Raw genomic sequence first — 18,521 nt, 5'->3', positions numbered from 1 at the left:
CCTCTGCAGGAAGCCCACAGAACCTCGAGCTGCTCCGCGGAGCCACCGCCTCTGCCAAGGGAATGGCGGTGGGTCGCTGGGCAGAGGAGGGGAGGCGAGCCGCGGGACTGGCGGCGCTGGCTGGGGACGGGTGGGCGTGCTCTCCGGGCCTGGCCCGAGAGCCTTCCCGCCTCCCTGGGATGGCAAAAGCCAGGCGGCGGTGGGCAGCTGGGCCGGGTGGCGGGGGCTGGGGGGGGACGAGTCAAAAGCTGGGCGCGGACCCCGGGGCGGTGGGGACGGGGAGTCGGTGGGGCGCGGGGCGCGGCTTGCGGGGGCGCGGCGCTTAGAGACCGGGCTCCTTGAGGGGCCTCCGGGGCACCTGGCGCCTGCCCTTGGCAGCCGCACGCCCAGGCCGTGCCCTTTCGGGCGGCTTCTCCTCCTTCCCTTTCCTCAGCAAGCCCTCCTCCAGCGGACACGGGCATCCGTTCCGCCAGCGCCCCTCTGCCCTCGCTCTGTAGCCGGCTCTCTGGCCCGTCGTGGCTGCGCCTGTCCTCCCCGCCTGGAGACAGGGCTGCGGGGAGGGGCGATAGGGCAACAGGTGAGAGCCCCGGGTTGGGGCGCGGGCGCGGGCGCGGGCGGGGGCGGGGGCGGGGCGCGCCCAGGCCTCTCGCAAGTCGCCGGCCAGGGAAGCCCCGGCGCTACCAAGCCCAGGCTTGTGCGCGGCTCTCTTGCCAGCAAAGGGGCTTCGACCACCCCGCGTGTGTTGGCCCCCGGGGCGGCCCAGTGTCCTGGGCCCCGTCATTTCCAGGAAAAGCAGTGCCCCACCTTTGGAGGCGTGCACCCTTCGATAGCTCAGCTGGTAGAGCGGAGGACTGTAGCCTGGACACGTGTGGACATCCTTAGGTCGCTGGTTCGATTCCGGCTCGAAGGAGGTGCCTGACAGCTTTTGCCCCATCCTGCATCAGGAGGGGCGCTAGCGCCCGGCGCCCAGCCCCACCGCTGCTGCCCCTGCCCTTGGGCCCCCCTGCAGCATCGCAGCCGCCTCCCTCTCCCAGGCCAAAGCCAGGAAAGCCTCTCCCTTCCACCGACACAGGGACTGGACGGGACGGGACGGGACGGGACGGGACGGGACGGGACGGGACTGGACAGGACGGGCCGGCCTGCTGTCACTAGGGAGCACACGCCCGCTTGCTGCCCGCACTCCACGCACACACGCACACACGCACACACACGCACACACGCACACCCGTGCCCTGTAGCGCATAATCGGTCCCCCTGGCTCCTGCCATATGGGGTGGCCTCCACCAAACGCCGCGCCCTTTCTCCTTTTCTTCACCCAGCCCTCCTGCTTCCCAGCGCCGCCTCTGCCACCACCCCACCGCTTTGCTCCGTATACCTGCACAGCAAGCTGCCTGCCACACAGGTGGGCCCTGGAGAGCCATCCACGGCGAGCTCCGGAGGCCGACCAGCAGGCACGCTGTCACCCCGTCGCGCTGGGCACCCACGGCCCTGGGGCGTCCTTCTTGAACACTCGGCCTCTCCATCTCTGTCTCCTGCTCCGCCTCCTCCTGGGATGCTGCTCTCACCGTCTCTCTTCTGTCGAGCCCACCCGCAGTCTCTCTAGCTCTCTTGCTCTCTCCATCTCTCTTGCTACGCCCACACCCCCCGGCCCTCCTCTCTGTCTCTCTCTGTCTCTCTGTGTCTCTGGCACTCTTTCTCTGTCTCTCTCTTGATGGGCCCATCAACACGTACACCTACAGAGACAGCAAACCCTCTCTCCTGCCCCGCTTTACCTAGTCGCGGGACAGAAGCGCCACCCTGAGACATTTCCAGCCATTGCCAATTGCGCAGCTGCCCCGGGGGAGGCTGACTTGGGCAGGAGCGGCAGGCGGCAGGGCCCTTGGTGGGCCTTGAGAGCCGGCTTGGGAACCTTGGCCGGCCGGGTCAGCTGTCCTGTGCATCTGAGGACGGGGCTGCGGCCCCCCGGGCAGCCCCTCCACTTTCACTCGCCTCCACACCCTTTCCTGTCGCCACGGGAGGGGTTGAGTTCCTTCGGAAAGAGCGGTGACTGATCCTGCTCTGCTGCGTGGTGTCACAACCACCTGCCTCGATGCCCCTGCTCCTCCTGACCTGGACAGACAGCCGTGGAAGTCGAGGGAGAGACCGAGAGAAAGAGAGCGAGAGGGAGAGGTGGAGGGAGACAGCCAGACAGACCCAGAGACAGAAGGCAACTCTCTGCTCTCTGCCTTGTGGATGGAGCTGGGTTCCAGGGCTGTGGCTGGGCGTGGCGGGCAGTCTGGGCACACGGAAGGCGGCCAGGGAGTGGTCCTTGGTCTCTGCCCTCCTGCGGCAAGGAGACTCCGGAGACCCGACGGACAGCTGGAGCTCCTCAGCGAGAGGACTGCCAGCTGAAGCGAGAGGAAGGCCCTGGGGCCAACCGAGCAGCCTCTCTCGCGCGAGCCCTGAGCCCACAGGTGGCTTTGGGCAACCGGAGCCCGGGCTTCCCCGTCCTCTTCCTCTCCTGCCATGCCGCCCCCAGTCTCCCCCCGGGGGCCGGAGAGGGGGCCGGAGAGGGGGGGCTCTGAGCCTTCCCTTCTCTCCCACCACCGCCAACTGAGCCGGGCTGAGCCCCGGGCCGTGGAGTCTCCACAGGTGCGGGCCCAGGGTGCCGTGCCCTTGTAAGCCTCCCAGGTGGCCCTCGGGAGCAAGGGTTGGCTCTGCAGCCACAGAGGGTCCCCAGCCTTGAAGGGCCCCATGGGAGGAGGCCAGTGGCCAGGGAGCCAGGGCAGAACCTTGGGCCTTCCTCGGATGCGCCCCCTGACGGGACGCGGAAGGTGCCGGAGCCTTGGGCCAGCTGCTTGGGTGCTTTGGGGGAAGGGCGGCGGGGAGGTGGGGGGCGGGCGAGGGCCGGCAGCTGTGGGCCCTGGCGCCCGGCACCCCGAGGGTGAGACTCCGCCCCTGCCCCCGCCCCCGGGGCACATTCGACTCTTCCTGCCTGGGGCCTCCCCGAGGGCAGCAGGGCCCTCGTCGTGGCGGGTGCAGACACGCATGTCTCCAGGGCAGGAGGTGGGTGGCGACACGCTCATTCCATGGCGTGTCACTTGGACGTGGCTTGCCATGCCTCTCTGGGACTGTGGAAGGCTGAGGGAGCGGTCTCGGGGTGGCGGGCAAATCCCAGGGGGGATCTGCAAGGTTTGTGGAAGCCCTGGAGCCGGGACAAGGGGTCCGAGCCGGGCCCGGGTCTGCGCTGCCCCTTTCCCTTGGTCCCTGGTCCTCTGCAGGAAGCCCACAGAACCTCGAGCTGCTCCGCGGAGCCACCGCCTCTGCCAAGGGAATGGCGGTGGGTCGCTGGGCAGAGGAGGGGAGGCGAGCCGCGGGACTGGCGGCGCTGGCTGGGGACGGGTGGGCGTGCTCTCCGGGCCTGGCCCGAGAGCCTTCCCGCCTCCCTGGGATGGCAAAAGCCAGGCGGCGGTGGGCAGCTGGGCCGGGTGGCGGGGGCTGGGGGGGGACGAGTCAAAAGCTGGGCGCGGACCCCGGGGCGGTGGGGACGGGGAGTCGGTGGGGCGCGGGGCGCGGCTTGCCGGGGCGCGGCGCTTAGAGACCGGGCTCCTTGAGGGGCCTCCGGGGCACCTGGCGCCTGCCCTTGGCAGCCGCACGCCCAGGCCGTGCCCTTTCGGGCGGCTTCTCCTCCTTCCCTTTCCTCAGCAAGCCCTCCTCCAGCGGACACGGGCATCCGTTCCGCCAGCGCCCCTCTGCCCTCGCTCTGTAGCCGGCTCTCTGGCCCGTCGTGGCTGCGCCTGTCCTCCCCGCCTGGAGACAGGGCTGCGGGGAGGGGCGATAGGGCAACAGGTGAGAGCCCCGGGTTGGGGCGCGGGCGCGGGCGCGGGCGCGGGCGGGGGCGGGGGCGGGGCGCGCCCAGGCCTCTCGCAAGTCGCCGGCCAGGGAAGCCCCGGCGCTACCAAGCCCAGGCTTGTGCGCGGCTCTCTTGCCAGCAAAGGGGCTTCGACCACCCCGCGTGTGTTGGCCCCCGGGGCGGCCCAGTGTCCTGGGCCCCGTCATTTCCAGGAAAAGCAGTGCCCCACCTTTGGAGGCGTGCACCCTTCGATAGCTCAGCTGGTAGAGCGGAGGACTGTAGCCTGGACACGTGTGGACATCCTTAGGTCGCTGGTTCGATTCCGGCTCGAAGGAGGTGCCTGACAGCTTTTGCCCCATCCTGCATCAGGAGGGGCGCTAGCGCCCGGCGCCCAGCCCCACCGCTGCTGCCCCTGCCCTTGGGCCCCCCTGCAGCATCGCAGCCGCCTCCCTCTCCCAGGCCAAAGCCAGGAAAGCCTCTCCCTTCCACCGACACAGGGACTGGACGGGACGGGACGGGACGGGACGGGACGGGACGGGACTGGACAGGACGGGCCGGCCTGCTGTCACTAGGGAGCACACGCCCGCTTGCTGCCCGCACTCCACGCACACACGCACACACGCACACACACGCACACACGCACACCCGTGCCCTGTAGCGCATAATCGGTCCCCCTGGCTCCTGCCATATGGGGTGGCCTCCACCAAACGCCGCGCCCTTTCTCCTTTTCTTCACCCAGCCCTCCTGCTTCCCAGCGCCGCCTCTGCCACCACCCCACCGCTTTGCTCCGTATACCTGCACAGCAAGCTGCCTGCCACACAGGTGGGCCCTGGAGAGCCATCCACGGCGAGCTCCGGAGGCCGACCAGCAGGCACGCTGTCACCCCGTCGCGCTGGGCACCCACGGCCCTGGGGCGTCCTTCTTGAACACTCGGCCTCTCCATCTCTGTCTCCTGCTCCGCCTCCTCCTGGGATGCTGCTCTCACCGTCTCTCTTCTGTCGAGCCCACCCGCAGTCTCTCTAGCTCTCTTGCTCTCTCCATCTCTCTTGCTACGCCCACACCCCCCGGCCCTCCTCTCTGTCTCTCTCTGTCTCTCTGTGTCTCTGGCACTCTTTCTCTGTCTCTCTCTTGATGGGCCCATCAACACGTACACCTACAGAGACAGCAAACCCTCTCTCCTGCCCCGCTTTACCTAGTCGCGGGACAGAAGCGCCACCCTGAGACATTTCCAGCCATTGCCAATTGCGCAGCTGCCCCGGGGGAGGCTGACTTGGGCAGGAGCGGCAGGCGGCAGGGCCCTTGGTGGGCCTTGAGAGCCGGCTTGGGAACCTTGGCCGGCCGGGTCAGCTGTCCTGTGCATCTGAGGACGGGGCTGCGGCCCCCCGGGCAGCCCCTCCACTTTCACTCGCCTCCACACCCTTTCCTGTCGCCACGGGAGGGGTTGAGTTCCTTCGGAAAGAGCGGTGACTGATCCTGCTCTGCTGCGTGGTGTCACAACCACCTGCCTCGATGCCCCTGCTCCTCCTGACCTGGACAGACAGCCGTGGAAGTCGAGGGAGAGACCGAGAGAAAGAGAGCGAGAGGGAGAGGTGGAGGGAGACAGCCAGACAGACCCAGAGACAGAAGGCAACTCTCTGCTCTCTGCCTTGTGGATGGAGCTGGGTTCCAGGGCTGTGGCTGGGCGTGGCGGGCAGTCTGGGCACACGGAAGGCGGCCAGGGAGTGGTCCTTGGTCTCTGCCCTCCTGCGGCAAGGAGACTCCGGAGACCCGACGGACAGCTGGAGCTCCTCAGCGAGAGGACTGCCAGCTGAAGCGAGAGGAAGGCCCTGGGGCCAACCGAGCAGCCTCTCTCGCGCGAGCCCTGAGCCCACAGGTGGCTTTGGGCAACCGGAGCCCGGGCTTCCCCGTCCTCTTCCTCTCCTGCCATGCCGCCCCCAGTCTCCCCCCGGGGGCCGGAGAGGGGGCCGGAGAGGGGGGGCTCTGAGCCTTCCCTTCTCTCCCACCACCGCCAACTGAGCCGGGCTGAGCCCCGGGCCGTGGAGTCTCCACAGGTGCGGGCCCAGGGTGCCGTGCCCTTGTAAGCCTCCCAGGTGGCCCTCGGGAGCAAGGGTTGGCTCTGCAGCCACAGAGGGTCCCCAGCCTTGAAGGGCCCCATGGGAGGAGGCCAGTGGCCAGGGAGCCAGGGCAGAACCTTGGGCCTTCCTCGGATGCGCCCCCTGACGGGACGCGGAAGGTGCCGGAGCCTTGGGCCAGCTGCTTGGGTGCTTTGGGGGAAGGGCGGCGGGGAGGTGGGGGGCGGGCGAGGGCCGGCAGCTGTGGGCCCTGGCGCCCGGCACCCCGAGGGTGAGACTCCGCCCCTGCCCCCGCCCCCGGGGCACATTCGACTCTTCCTGCCTGGGGCCTCCCCGAGGGCAGCAGGGCCCTCGTCGTGGCGGGTGCAGACACGCATGTCTCCAGGGCAGGAGGTGGGTGGCGACACGCTCATTCCATGGCGTGTCACTTGGACGTGGCTTGCCATGCCTCTCTGGGACTGTGGAAGGCTGAGGGAGCGGTCTCGGGGTGGCGGGCAAATCCCAGGGGGGATCTGCAAGGTTTGTGGAAGCCCTGGAGCCGGGACAAGGGGTCCGAGCCGGGCCCGGGTCTGCGCTGCCCCTTTCCCTTGGTCCCTGGTCCTCTGCAGGAAGCCCACAGAACCTCGAGCTGCTCCGCGGAGCCACCGCCTCTGCCAAGGGAATGGCGGTGGGTCGCTGGGCAGAGGAGGGGAGGCGAGCCGCGGGACTGGCGGCGCTGGCTGGGGACGGGTGGGCGTGCTCTCCGGGCCTGGCCCGAGAGCCTTCCCGCCTCCCTGGGATGGCAAAAGCCAGGCGGCGGTGGGCAGCTGGGCCGGGTGGCGGGGGCTGGGGGGGGACGAGTCAAAAGCTGGGCGCGGACCCCGGGGCGGTGGGGACGGGGAGTCGGTGGGGCGCGGGGCGCGGCTTGCGGGGGCGCGGCGCTTAGAGACCGGGCTCCTTGAGGGGCCTCCGGGGCACCTGGCGCCTGCCCTTGGCAGCCGCACGCCCAGGCCGTACCCTTTCGGGCGGCTTCTCCTCCTTCCCTTTCCTCAGCAAGCCCTCCTCCAGCGGACACGGGCATCCGTTCCGCCAGCGCCCCTCTGCCCTCGCTCTGTAGCCGGCTCTCTGGCCCGTCGTGGCTGCGCCTGTCCTCCCCGCCTGGAGACAGGGCTGCGGGGAGGGGCGATAGGGCAACAGGTGAGAGCCCCGGGTTGGGGCGCGGGCGCGGGCGCGGGCGCGGGCGGGGGCGGGGCGCGCCCAGGCCTCTCGCAAGTCGCCGGCCAGGGAAGCCCCGGCGCTACCAAGCCCAGGCTTGTGCGCGGCTCTCTTGCCAGCAAAGGGGCTTCGACCACCCCGCGTGTGTTGGCCCCCGGGGCGGCCCAGTGTCCTGGGCCCCGTCATTTCCAGGAAAAGCAGTGCCCCACCTTTGGAGGCGTGCACCCTTCGATAGCTCAGCTGGTAGAGCGGAGGACTGTAGCCTGGACACGTGTGGACATCCTTAGGTCGCTGGTTCGATTCCGGCTCGAAGGAGGTGCCTGACAGCTTTTGCCCCATCCTGCATCAGGAGGGGCGCTAGCGCCCGGCGCCCAGCCCCACCGCTGCTGCCCCTGCCCTTGGGCCCCCCTGCAGCATCGCAGCCGCCTCCCTCTCCCAGGCCAAAGCCAGGAAAGCCTCTCCCTTCCACCGACACAGGGACTGGACGGGACGGGACGGGACGGGACGGGACGGGACGGGACTGGACAGGACGGGCCGGCCTGCTGTCACTAGGGAGCACACCCCCGCTTGCTGCCCGCACTCCACGCACACACGCACACACGCACACACACGCACACACGCACACCCGTGCCCTGTAGCGCATAATCGGTCCCCCTGGCTCCTGCCATATGGGGTGGCCTCCACCAAACGCCGCGCCCTTTCTCCTTTTCTTCACCCAGCCCTCCTGCTTCCCAGCGCCGCCTCTGCCACCACCCCACCGCTTTGCTCCGTATACCTGCACAGCAAGCTGCCTGCCACACAGGTGGGCCCTGGAGAGCCATCCACGGCGAGCTCCGGAGGCCGACCAGCAGGCACGCTGTCACCCCGTCGCGCTGGGCACCCACGGCCCTGGGGCGTCCTTCTTGAACACTCAGCCTCTCCATCTCTGTCTCCTGCTCCGCCTCCTCCTGGGATGCTGCTCTCACCGTCTCTCTTCTGTCGAGCCCACCGGCAGTCTCTCTAGCTCTCTTGCTCTCTCCATCTCTCTTGCTACGCCCACACCCCCCGGCCCTCCTCTCTGTCTCTCTCTGTCTCTCTGTGTCTCTGGCACTCTTTCTCTGTCTCTCTCTTGATGGGCCCATCAACACGTACACCTACAGAGACAGCAAACCCTCTCTCCTGCCCCGCTTTACCTAGTCGCGGGACAGAAGCGCCACCCTGAGACATTTCCAGCCATTGCCAATTGCGCAGCTGCCCCGGGGGAGGCTGACTTGGGCAGGAGCGGCAGGCGGCAGGGCCCTTGGTGGGCCTTGAGAGCCGGCTTGGGAACCTTGGCCGGCCGGGTCAGCTGTCCTGTGCATCTGAGGACGGGGCTGCGGCCCCCCGGGCAGCCCCTCCACTTTCACTCGCCTCCACACCCTTTCCTGTCGCCACGGGAGGGGTTGAGTTCCTTCGGAAAGAGCGGTGACTGATCCTGCTCTGCTGCGTGGTGTCACAACCACCTGCCTCGATGCCCCTGCTCCTCCTGACCTGGACAGACAGCCGTGGAAGTCGAGGGAGAGACCGAGAGAAAGAGAGCGAGAGGGAGAGGTGGAGGGAGACAGCCAGACAGACCCAGAGACAGAAGGCAACTCTCTGCTCTCTGCCTTGTGGATGGAGCTGGGTTCCAGGGCTGTGGCTGGGCGTGGCGGGCAGTCTGGGCACACGGAAGGCGGCCAGGGAGTGGTCCTTGGTCTCTGCCCTCCTGCGGCAAGGAGACTCCGGAGACCCGACGGACAGCTGGAGCTCCTCAGCGAGAGGACTGCCAGCTGAAGCGAGAGGAAGGCCCTGGGGCCAACCGAGCAGCCTCTCTCGCGCGAGCCCTGAGCCCACAGGTGGCTTTGGGCAACCGGAGCCCGGGCTTCCCCGTCCTCTTCCTCTCCTGCCATGCCGCCCCCAGTCTCCCCCCGGGGGCCGGAGAGGGGGCCGGAGAGGGGGGGCTCTGAGCCTTCCCTTCTCTCCCACCACCGCCAACTGAGCCGGGCTGAGCCCCGGGCCGTGGAGTCTCCACAGGTGCGGGCCCAGGGTGCCGTGCCCTTGTAAGCCTCCCAGGTGGCCCTCGGGAGCAAGGGTTGGCTCTGCAGCCACAGAGGGTCCCCAGCCTTGAAGGGCCCCATGGGAGGAGGCCAGTGGCCAGGGAGCCAGGGCAGAACCTTGGGCCTTCCTCGGATGCGCCCCCTGACGGGACGCGGAAGGTGCCGGAGCCTTGGGCCAGCTGCTTGGGTGCTTTGGGGGAAGGGCGGCGGGGAGGTGGGGGGCGGGCGAGGGCCGGCAGCTGTGGGCCCTGGCGCCCGGCACCCCGAGGGTGAGACTCCGCCCCTGCCCCCGCCCCCGGGGCACATTCGACTCTTCCTGCCTGGGGCCTCCCCGAGGGCAGCAGGGCCCTCGTCGTGGCGGGTGCAGACACGCATGTCTCCAGGGCAGGAGGTGGGTGGCGACACGCTCATTCCATGGCGTGTCACTTGGACGTGGCTTGCCATGCCTCTCTGGGACTGTGGAAGGCTGAGGGAGCGGTCTCGGGGTGGCGGGCAAATCCCAGGGGGGATCTGCAAGGTTTGTGGAAGCCCTGGAGCCGGGACAAGGGGTCCGAGCCGGGCCCGGGTCTGCGCTGCCCCTTTCCCTTGGTCCCTGGTCCTCTGCAGGAAGCCCACAGAACCTCGAGCTGCTCCGCGGAGCCACCGCCTCTGCCAAGGGAATGGCGGTGGGTCGCTGGGCAGAGGAGGGGAGGCGAGCCGCGGGACTGGCGGCGCTGGCTGGGGACGGGTGGGCGTGCTCTCCGGGCCTGGCCCGAGAGCCTTCCCGCCTCCCTGGGATGGCAAAAGCCAGGCGGCGGTGGGCAGCTGGGCCGGGTGGCGGGGGCTGGGGGGGGACGAGTCAAAAGCTGGGCGCGGACCCCGGGGCGGTGGGGACGGGGAGTCGGTGGGGCGCGGGGCGCGGCTTGCGGGGGCGCGGCGCTTAGAGACCGGGCTCCTTGAGGGGCCTCCGGGGCACCTGGCGCCTGCCCTTGGCAGCCGCACGCCCAGGCCGTACCCTTTCGGGCGGCTTCTCCTCCTTCCCTTTCCTCAGCAAGCCCTCCTCCAGCGGACACGGGCATCCGTTCCGCCAGCGCCCCTCTGCCCTCGCTCTGTAGCCGGCTCTCTGGCCCGTCGTGGCTGCGCCTGTCCTCCCCGCCTGGAGACAGGGCTGCGGGGAGGGGCGATAGGGCAACAGGTGAGAGCCCCGGGTTGGGGCGCGGGCGCGGGCGCGGGCGCGGGCGCGGGCGCGGGCGCGGGCGGGGGCGGGGCGCGCCCAGGCCTCTCGCAAGTCGCCGGCCAGGGAAGCCCCGGCGCTACCAAGCCCAGGCTTGTGCGCGGCTCTCTTGCCAGCAAAGGGGCTTCGACCACCCCGCGTGTGTTGGCCCCCGGGGCGGCCCAGTGTCCTGGGCCCCGTCATTTCCAGGAAAAGCAGTGCCCCACCTTTGGAGGCGTGCACCCTTCGATAGCTCAGCTGGTAGAGCGGAGGACTGTAGCCTGGACACGTGTGGACATCCTTAGGTCGCTGGTTCGATTCCGGCTCGAAGGAGGTGCCTGACAGCTTTTGCCCCATCCTGCATCAGGAGGGGCGCTAGCGCCCGGCGCCCAGCCCCACCGCTGCTGCCCCTGCCCTTGGGCCCCCCTGCAGCATCGCAGCCGCCTCCCTCTCCCAGGCCAAAGCCAGGAAAGCCTCTCCCTTCCACCGACACAGGGACTGGACGGGACGGGACAGGACGGGACGGGACGGGACGGGACTGGACAGGACGGGCCGGCCTGCTGTCACTAGGGAGCACACCCCCGCTTGCTGCCCGCACTCCACGCACACACGCACACACGCACACACACGCACACACGCACACCCGTGCCCTGTAGCGCATAATCGGTCCCCCTGGCTCCTGCCATATGGGGTGGCCTCCACCAAACGCCGCGCCCTTTCTCCTTTTCTTCACCCAGCCCTCCTGCTTCCCAGCGCCGCCTCTGCCACCACCCCACCGCTTTGCTCCGTATACCTGCACAGCAAGCTGCCTGCCACACAGGTGGGCCCTGGAGAGCCATCCACGGCGAGCTCCGGAGGCCGACCAGCAGGCACGCTGTCACCCCGTCGCGCTGGGCACCCACGGCCCTGGGGCGTCCTTCTTGAACACTCAGCCTCTCCATCTCTGTCTCCTGCTCCGCCTCCTCCTGGGATGCTGCTCTCACCGTCTCTCTTCTGTCGAGCCCACCGGCAGTCTCTCTAGCTCTCTTGCTCTCTCCATCTCTCTTGCTACGCCCACACCCCCCGGCCCTCCTCTCTGTCTCTCTCTGTCTCTCTGTGTCTCTGGCACTCTTTCTCTGTCTCTCTCTTGATGGGCCCATCAACACGTACACCTACAGAGACAGCAAACCCTCTCTCCTGCCCCGCTTTACCTAGTCGCGGGACAGAAGCGCCACCCTGAGACATTTCCAGCCATTGCCAATTGCGCAGCTGCCCCGGGGGAGGCTGACTTGGGCAGGAGCGGCAGGCGGCAGGGCCCTTGGTGGGCCTTGAGAGCCGGCTTGGGAACCTTGGCCGGCCGGGTCAGCTGTCCTGTGCATCTGAGGACGGGGCTGCGGCCCCCCGGGCAGCCCCTCCACTTTCACTCGCCTCCACACCCTTTCCTGTCGCCACGGGAGGGGTTGAGTTCCTTCGGAAAGAGCGGTGACTGATCCTGCTCTGCTGCGTGGTGTCACAACCACCTGCCTCGATGCCCCTGCTCCTCCTGACCTGGACAGACAGCCGTGGAAGTCGAGGGAGAGACCGAGAGAAAGAGAGCGAGAGGGAGAGGTGGAGGGAGACAGCCAGACAGACCCAGAGACAGAAGGCAACTCTCTGCTCTCTGCCTTGTGGATGGAGCTGGGTTCCAGGGCTGTGGCTGGGCGTGGCGGGCAGTCTGGGCACACGGAAGGCGGCCAGGGAGTGGTCCTTGGTCTCTGCCCTCCTGCGGCAAGGAGACTCCGGAGACCCGACGGACAGCTGGAGCTCCTCAGCGAGAGGACTGCCAGCTGAAGCGAGAGGAAGGCCCTGGGGCCAACCGAGCAGCCTCTCTCGCGCGAGCCCTGAGCCCACAGGTGGCTTTGGGCAACCGGAGCCCGGGCTTCCCCGTCCTCTTCCTCTCCTGCCATGCCGCCCCCAGTCTCCCCCCGGGGGCCGGAGAGGGGGCCGGAGAGGGGGGGCTCTGAGCCTTCCCTTCTCTCCCACCACCGCCAACTGAGCCGGGCTGAGCCCCGGGCCGTGGAGTCTCCACAGGTGCGGGCCCAGGGTGCCGTGCCCTTGTAAGCCTCCCAGGTGGCCCTCGGGAGCAAGGGTTGGCTCTGCAGCCACAGAGGGTCCCCAGCCTTGAAGGGCCCCATGGGAGGAGGCCAGTGGCCAGGGAGCCAGGGCAGAACCTTGGGCCTTCCTCGGATGCGCCCCCTGACGGGACGCGGAAGGTGCCGGAGCCTTGGGCCAGCTGCTTGGGTGCTTTGGGGGAAGGGCGGCGGGGAGGTGGGGGGCGGGCGAGGGCTGGCAGCTGTGGGCCCTGGCGCCCGGCACCCCGAGGGTGAGACTCCGCCCCTGCCCCCGCCCCCGGGGCACATTCGACTCTTCCTGCCTGGGGCCTCCCCGAGGGCAGCAGGGCCCTCGTCGTGGCGGGTGCAGACACGCATGTCTCCAGGGCAGGAGGTGGGTGGCGACACGCTCATTCCATGGCGTGTCACTTGGACGTGGCTTGCCATGCCTCTCTGGGACTGTGGAAGGCTGAGGGAGCGGTCTCGGGGTGGCGGGCAAATCCCAGGGGGGATCTGCAAGGTTTGTGGAAGCCCTGGAGCCGGGACAAGGGGTCCGAGCCGGGCCCGGGTCTGCGCTGCCCCTTTCCCTTGGTCCCTGGTCCTCTGCAGGAAGCCCACAGAACCTCGAGCTGCTCCGCGGAGCCACCGCCTCTGCCAAGGGAATGGCGGTGGGTCGCTGGGCAGAGGAGGGGAGGCGAGCCGCGGGACTGGCGGCGCTGGCTGGGGACGGGTGGGCGTGCTCTCCGGGCCTGGCCCGAGAGCCTTCCCGCCTCCCTGGGATGGCAAAAGCCAGGCGGCGGTGGGCAGCTGGGCCGGGTGGCGGGGGCTGGGGGGGGACGAGTCAAAAGCTGGGCGCGGACCCCGGGGCGGTGGGGACGGGGAGTCGGTGGGGCGCGGGGCGCGGCTTGCGGGGGCGCGGCGCTTAGAGACCGGGCTCCTTGAGGGGCCTCCGGGGCACCTGGCGCCTGCCCTTGGCAGCCGCACGCCCAGGCCGTGCCCTTTCGGGCGGCTTCTCCTCCTTCCCTTTCCTCAGCAAGCCCTCCTCCAGCGGACACGGGCATCCGTTCCGCCAGCGCCCCTCTGCCCTCGCTCTGTAGCCGGCTCTCTGGCCCGTCGTGGCTGCGCCTGTCCTCCCCGCCTGGAGACAGGGCTGCGGGGAGGGGCGATAGGGCAACAGGTGAGAGCCCCGGGTTGGGGCGCGGGCGCGGGCGCGGGCGGGGGCGGGGGCGGGGCGCGCCCAGGCCTCTCGCAAGTCGCCGGCCAGGGAAGCCCCGGCGCTACCAAGCCCAGGCTTGTGCGCGGCTCTCTTGCCAGCAAAGGGGCTTCGACCACCCCGCGTGTGTTGGCCCCCGGGGCGGCCCAGTGTCCTGGGCCCCGTCATTTCCAGGAAAAGCAGTGCCCCACCTTTGGAGGCGTGCACCCTTCGATAGCTCAGCTGGTAGAGCGGAGGACTGTAGCCTGGACACGTGTGGACATCCTTAGGTCGCTGGTTCGATTCCGGCTCGAAGGAGGTGCCTGACAGCTTTTGCCCCATCCTGCATCAGGAGGGGCGCTAGCGCCCGGCGCCCAGCCCCACCGCTGCTGCCCCTGCCCTTGGGCCCCCCTGCAGCATCGCAGCCGCCTCCCTCTCCCAGGCCAAAGCCAGGAAAGCCTCTCCCTTCCACCGACATAGGGACTGGACGGGACGGGACGGGACGGGACGGGACGGGACGGGACGGGACGGGACTGGACAGGACGGGCCGGCCTGCTGTCACTAGGGAGCACACGCCCGCTTGCTGCCCGCACTCCACGCACACACGCACACACACGCACACACGCACACCCGTGCCCTGTAGCGCATAATCGGTCCCCCTGGCTCCTGCCATATGGGGTGGCCTCCACCAAACGCCGCGCCCTTTCTCCTTTTCTTCACCCAGCCCTCCTGCTTCCCAGCGCCGCCTCTGCCACCACCCCACCGCTTTGCTCCGTATACCTGCACAGCAAGCTGCCTGCCACACAGGTGGGCCCTGGAGAGCCATCCACGGCGAGCTCCGGAGGCCGACCAGCAGGCACGCTGTCACCCCGTCGCGCTGGGCACCCACGGCCCTGGGGCGTCCTTCTTGAACACTCGGCCTCTCCATCTCTGTCTCCTGCTCCGCCTCCTCCTGGGATGCTGCTCTCACCGTCTCTCTTCTGTCGAGCCCACCCGCAGTCTCTCTAGCTCTCTTGCTCTCTCCATCTCTCTTGCTACGCCCACACCCCCCGGCCCTCCTCTCTGTCTCTCTCTGTCTCTCTGTGTCTCTGGCACTCTTTCTCTGTCTCTCTCTTGATGGGCCCATCAACACGTACACCTACAGAGACAGCAAACCCTCTCTCCTGCCCCGCTTTACCTAGTCGCGGGACAGAAGCGCCACCCTGAGACATTTCCAGCCATTGCCAATTGCGCAGCTGCCCCGGGGGAGGCTGACTGGGGCAGGAGCGGCAGGCGGCAGGGCCCTTGGTGGGCCTTGAGAGCCGGCTTGGGAACCGTGGCCGGCCGGGTCAGCTGTCCTGTGCATCTGAGGACGGGGCTGCGGCCCCCCGGGCAGCCCCTCCACTTTCACTCGCCTTCACACCCTTTCCTGTCGCCACGGGAGGGGTTGAGTTCCTTCGGAAAGAGCGGTGACTGATCCTGCTCTGCTGCGTGGTGTCACAACCACCTGCCTCGATGCCCCTGCTCCTCCTGACCTGGACAGACAGCCGTGGAAGTCGAGGGAGAGACCGAGAGAAAGAGAGCGAGAGGGAGAGGTGGAGGGAGACAGCCAGACAGACCCAGAGACAGAAGGCAACTCTCTGCTCTCTGCCTTGTGGATGGAGCTGGGTTCCAGGGCTGTGGCTGGGCGTGGCGGGCAGTCTGGGCACACGGAAGGCGGCCAGGGAGTGGTCCTTGGTCTCTGCCCTCCTGCGGCAAGGAGACTCCGGAGACCCGACGGACAGCTGGAGCTCCTCAGCGAGAGGACTGCCAGCTGAAGCGAGAGGAAGGCCCTGGGGCCAACCGAGCAGCCTCTCTCGCGCGAGCCCTGAGCCCACAGGTGGCTTTGGGCAACCGGAGCCCGGGCTTCCCCGTCCTCTTCCTCTCCTGCCATGCCGCCCCCAGTCTCCCCCCGGGGGCCGGAGAGGGGGCCGGAGAGGGGGGGCTCTGAGCCTTCCCTTCTCTCCCACCACCGCCAACTGAGCCGGGCTGAGCCCCGGGCCGTGGAGTCTCCACAGGTGCGGGCCCAGGGTGCCGTGCCCTTGTAGCCTCCCAGGTGGCCCTCGGGAGCAAGGGTTGGCTCTGCAGCCACAGAGGGTCCCCAGCCTTGAAGGGCCCCATGGGAGGAGGCCAGTGGCCAGGGAGCCAGGGCAGAACCTTGGGCCTTCCTCGGATGCGCCCCCTGACGGGACGCGGAAGGTGCCGGAGCCTTGGGCCAGCTGCTTGGGTGCTTTGGGGGAAGGGCGGCGGGGAGGTGGGGGGCGGGCGAGGGCCGGCAGCTGTGGGCCCTGGCGCCCGGCACCCCGAGGGTGAGACTCCGCCCCTGCCCCCGCCCCCGGGGCACATTCGACTCTTCCTGCCTGGGGCCTCCCCGAGGGCAGCAGGGCCCTCGTCGTGGCGGGTGCAGACACGCATGTCTCCAGGGCAGGAGGTGGGTGGCGACACGCTCATTCCATGGCGTGTCACTTGGACGTGGCTTGCCATGCCTCTCTGGGACTGTGGAAGGCTGAGGGAGCGGTCTCGGGGTGGCGGGCAAATCCCAGGGGGGATCTGCAAGGTTTGTGGAAGCCCTGGAGCCGGGACAAGGGGTCCGAGCCGGGCCCGGGTCTGCGCTGCCCCTTTCCCTTGGTCCCTGGTCCTCTGCAGGAAGCCCACAGAACCTCGAGCTGCTCCGCGGAGCCACCGCCTCTGCCAAGGGAATGGCGGTGGGTCGCTGGGCAGAGGAGGGGAGGCGAGCCGCGGGACTGGCGGCGCTGGCTGGGGACGGGTGGGCGTGCTCTCCGGGCCTGGCCCGAGAGCCTTCCCGCCTCCCTGGGATGGCAAAAGCCAGGCGGCGGTGGGCAGCTGGGCCGGGTGGCGGGGGCTGGGGGGGGACGAGTCAAAAGCTGGGCGCGGACCCCGGGGCGGTGGGGACGGGGAGTCGGTGGGGCGCGGGGCGCGGCTTGCGGGGGCGCGGCGCTTAGAGACCGGGCTCCTTGAGGGGCCTCCGGGGCACCTGGCGCCTGCCCTTGGCAGCCGCACGCCCAGGCCGTGCCCTTTCGGGCGGCTTCTCCTCCTTCCCTTTCCTCAGCAAGCCCTCCTCCAGCGGACACGGGCATCCGTTCCGCCAGCGCCCCTCTGCCCTCGCTCTGTAGCCGGCTCTCTGGCCCGTCGTGGCTGCGCCTGTCCTCCCCGCCTGGAGACAGGGCTGCGGGGAGGGGCGATAGGGCAACAGGTGAGAGCCCCGGGTTGGGGCGCGGGCGCGGGCGCGGGCGGGGGCGGGGGCGGGGCGCGCCCAGGCCTCTCGCAAGTCGCCGGCCAGGGAAGCCCCGGCGCTACCAAGCCCAGGCTTGTGCGCGGCTCTCTTGCCAGCAAAGGGGCTTCGACCACCCCGCGTGTGTTGGCCCCCGGGGCGGCCCAGTGTCCTGGGCCCCGTCATTTCCAGGAAAAGCAGTGCCCCACCTTTGGAGGCGTGCACCCTTCGATAGCTCAGCTGGTAGAGCGGAGGACTGTAGCCTGGACACGTGTGGACATCCTTAGGTCGCTGGTTCGATTCCGGCTCGAAGGAGGTGCCTGACAGCTTTTGCCCCATCCTGCATCAGGAGGAGCGCCAGCTTTGGGATACTGCCGCCATCAGTGCACTCACATACACACGCACACAATGTACCCTTTATCTCATAATCGGTCCTCCTTTTCCTGTGATATTTGGCCACCCCTACCAAATGCCACATACTTTCCCCTTTTCTTCACTCTGCCGTCCTGGTATTTCTTTGGCTTCCCGATCTGGCTCCGCCTCCACACTATCGCTTTGCTTCATCCACATGGACAACTATCTCTCTGCCACACAGGTGGGCCCTTGGGAGGTGTCCAGGGGATGTCCTTTGTTTCAGCCAGATAAAGACCATCACATGCCCATGAATAATCCTACCATTCTTCCGATTTCTTCCTCGTCCTTCTCTGCTTGTATGCATCCTTCTCTCTGCTTGTTTTTCTTTTTTGTCTGCATGTATTTTCACTGTTGTAATTCTCATGCTGTAAATAATTTAAAGTAAGTCAAACAAAATCGTCTATTTTGTCTTCTTTGCATATTATTTCCTGAGAACTCAGTTTTGGACACTCCAAACATTCACAAAATCTGTACTCCATTCTATTTGAATTTTTTATATGTAAATACAGCCGGTTATCAATTTAGTTTCAGAGAGACAATTATTTCTCTCAGTGGCCTATTTTGGTGGCCTGTTAGTATTGTATCTTCATGTTTCTCCTCGTAGCTTGAGGTTTTGTTTATTTTTTACTTTTTTTCACTGTCTCTGGAGTTCTTTTGGTTCTTATTGTAAAAGCTTGGTTTCTCCAACCTTGTTCTCAGCACAGACAGCTGAGCTAATTGTGAGTTTTACAGCTCTGCTCCTGCAAAGAGACCGCAGTCTTGAACGTCAGCATATGCGGAAATTATCACCGTGGGATGGATCCTGGAATCCTATGCCTGTCCTGGACATCCTAGAATCATACCCTTTCATGCACTGGGCTAATGCTTCTGCCTTTACGCTTAGATTTTTTTTCCTATCTACTAAGAAATATGCCCTTATCATTATTACCAGAGGGGGTATTCATCAATAAGGGGCCTACTATGTCCTGCACCCTTTTCTTATCCCATGAACCCAGGTCATGTGGACTCAAAAAAGCTGCCGCTCCTTAAGGTTGGCATTCAGGCATGTTCTGTTCACAAACCACCTAATAAGCACCTAATCTGCCTCAGGTATTGTGAGTCTTCCACATATATAGAGATTAAAATGTAGGTCTTGCCCTTAAATATTTCAGTGTCTGTAGGAGACAGAGATGGGAAGCACATGGTTACAATACAATGTGCTGAAAACTACAGTGGAAGTAAATAGATCATTCCACACAAATCTAAAACTAAA

General features: G+C 67.5%; 1 non-coding gene across 1 annotated transcript; it reads left to right on the top strand.

Moving 5' to 3' along the window:
- Positions 1-17,080: 17,080 nt before the first annotated feature.
- TRNAY-GUA (transfer RNA tyrosine (anticodon GUA)) lies at positions 17,081-17,170 on the top strand. The gene is given in 2 exon segments: positions 17,081-17,117; positions 17,135-17,170. It is a non-coding gene; the product is annotated as a tRNA-Tyr (tRNA).
- The last annotated feature ends 1,351 nt before the right edge of the window (positions 17,171-18,521 follow it).

This window comes from Equus asinus, chromosome 2 (assembly GCF_041296235.1).
Source record: "Equus asinus isolate D_3611 breed Donkey chromosome 2, EquAss-T2T_v2, whole genome shotgun sequence".
Taxonomy (NCBI): domain Eukaryota; kingdom Metazoa; phylum Chordata; class Mammalia; order Perissodactyla; family Equidae; genus Equus; species Equus asinus.
This window is presented reverse-complemented; position numbering and strand designations above follow the sequence as displayed.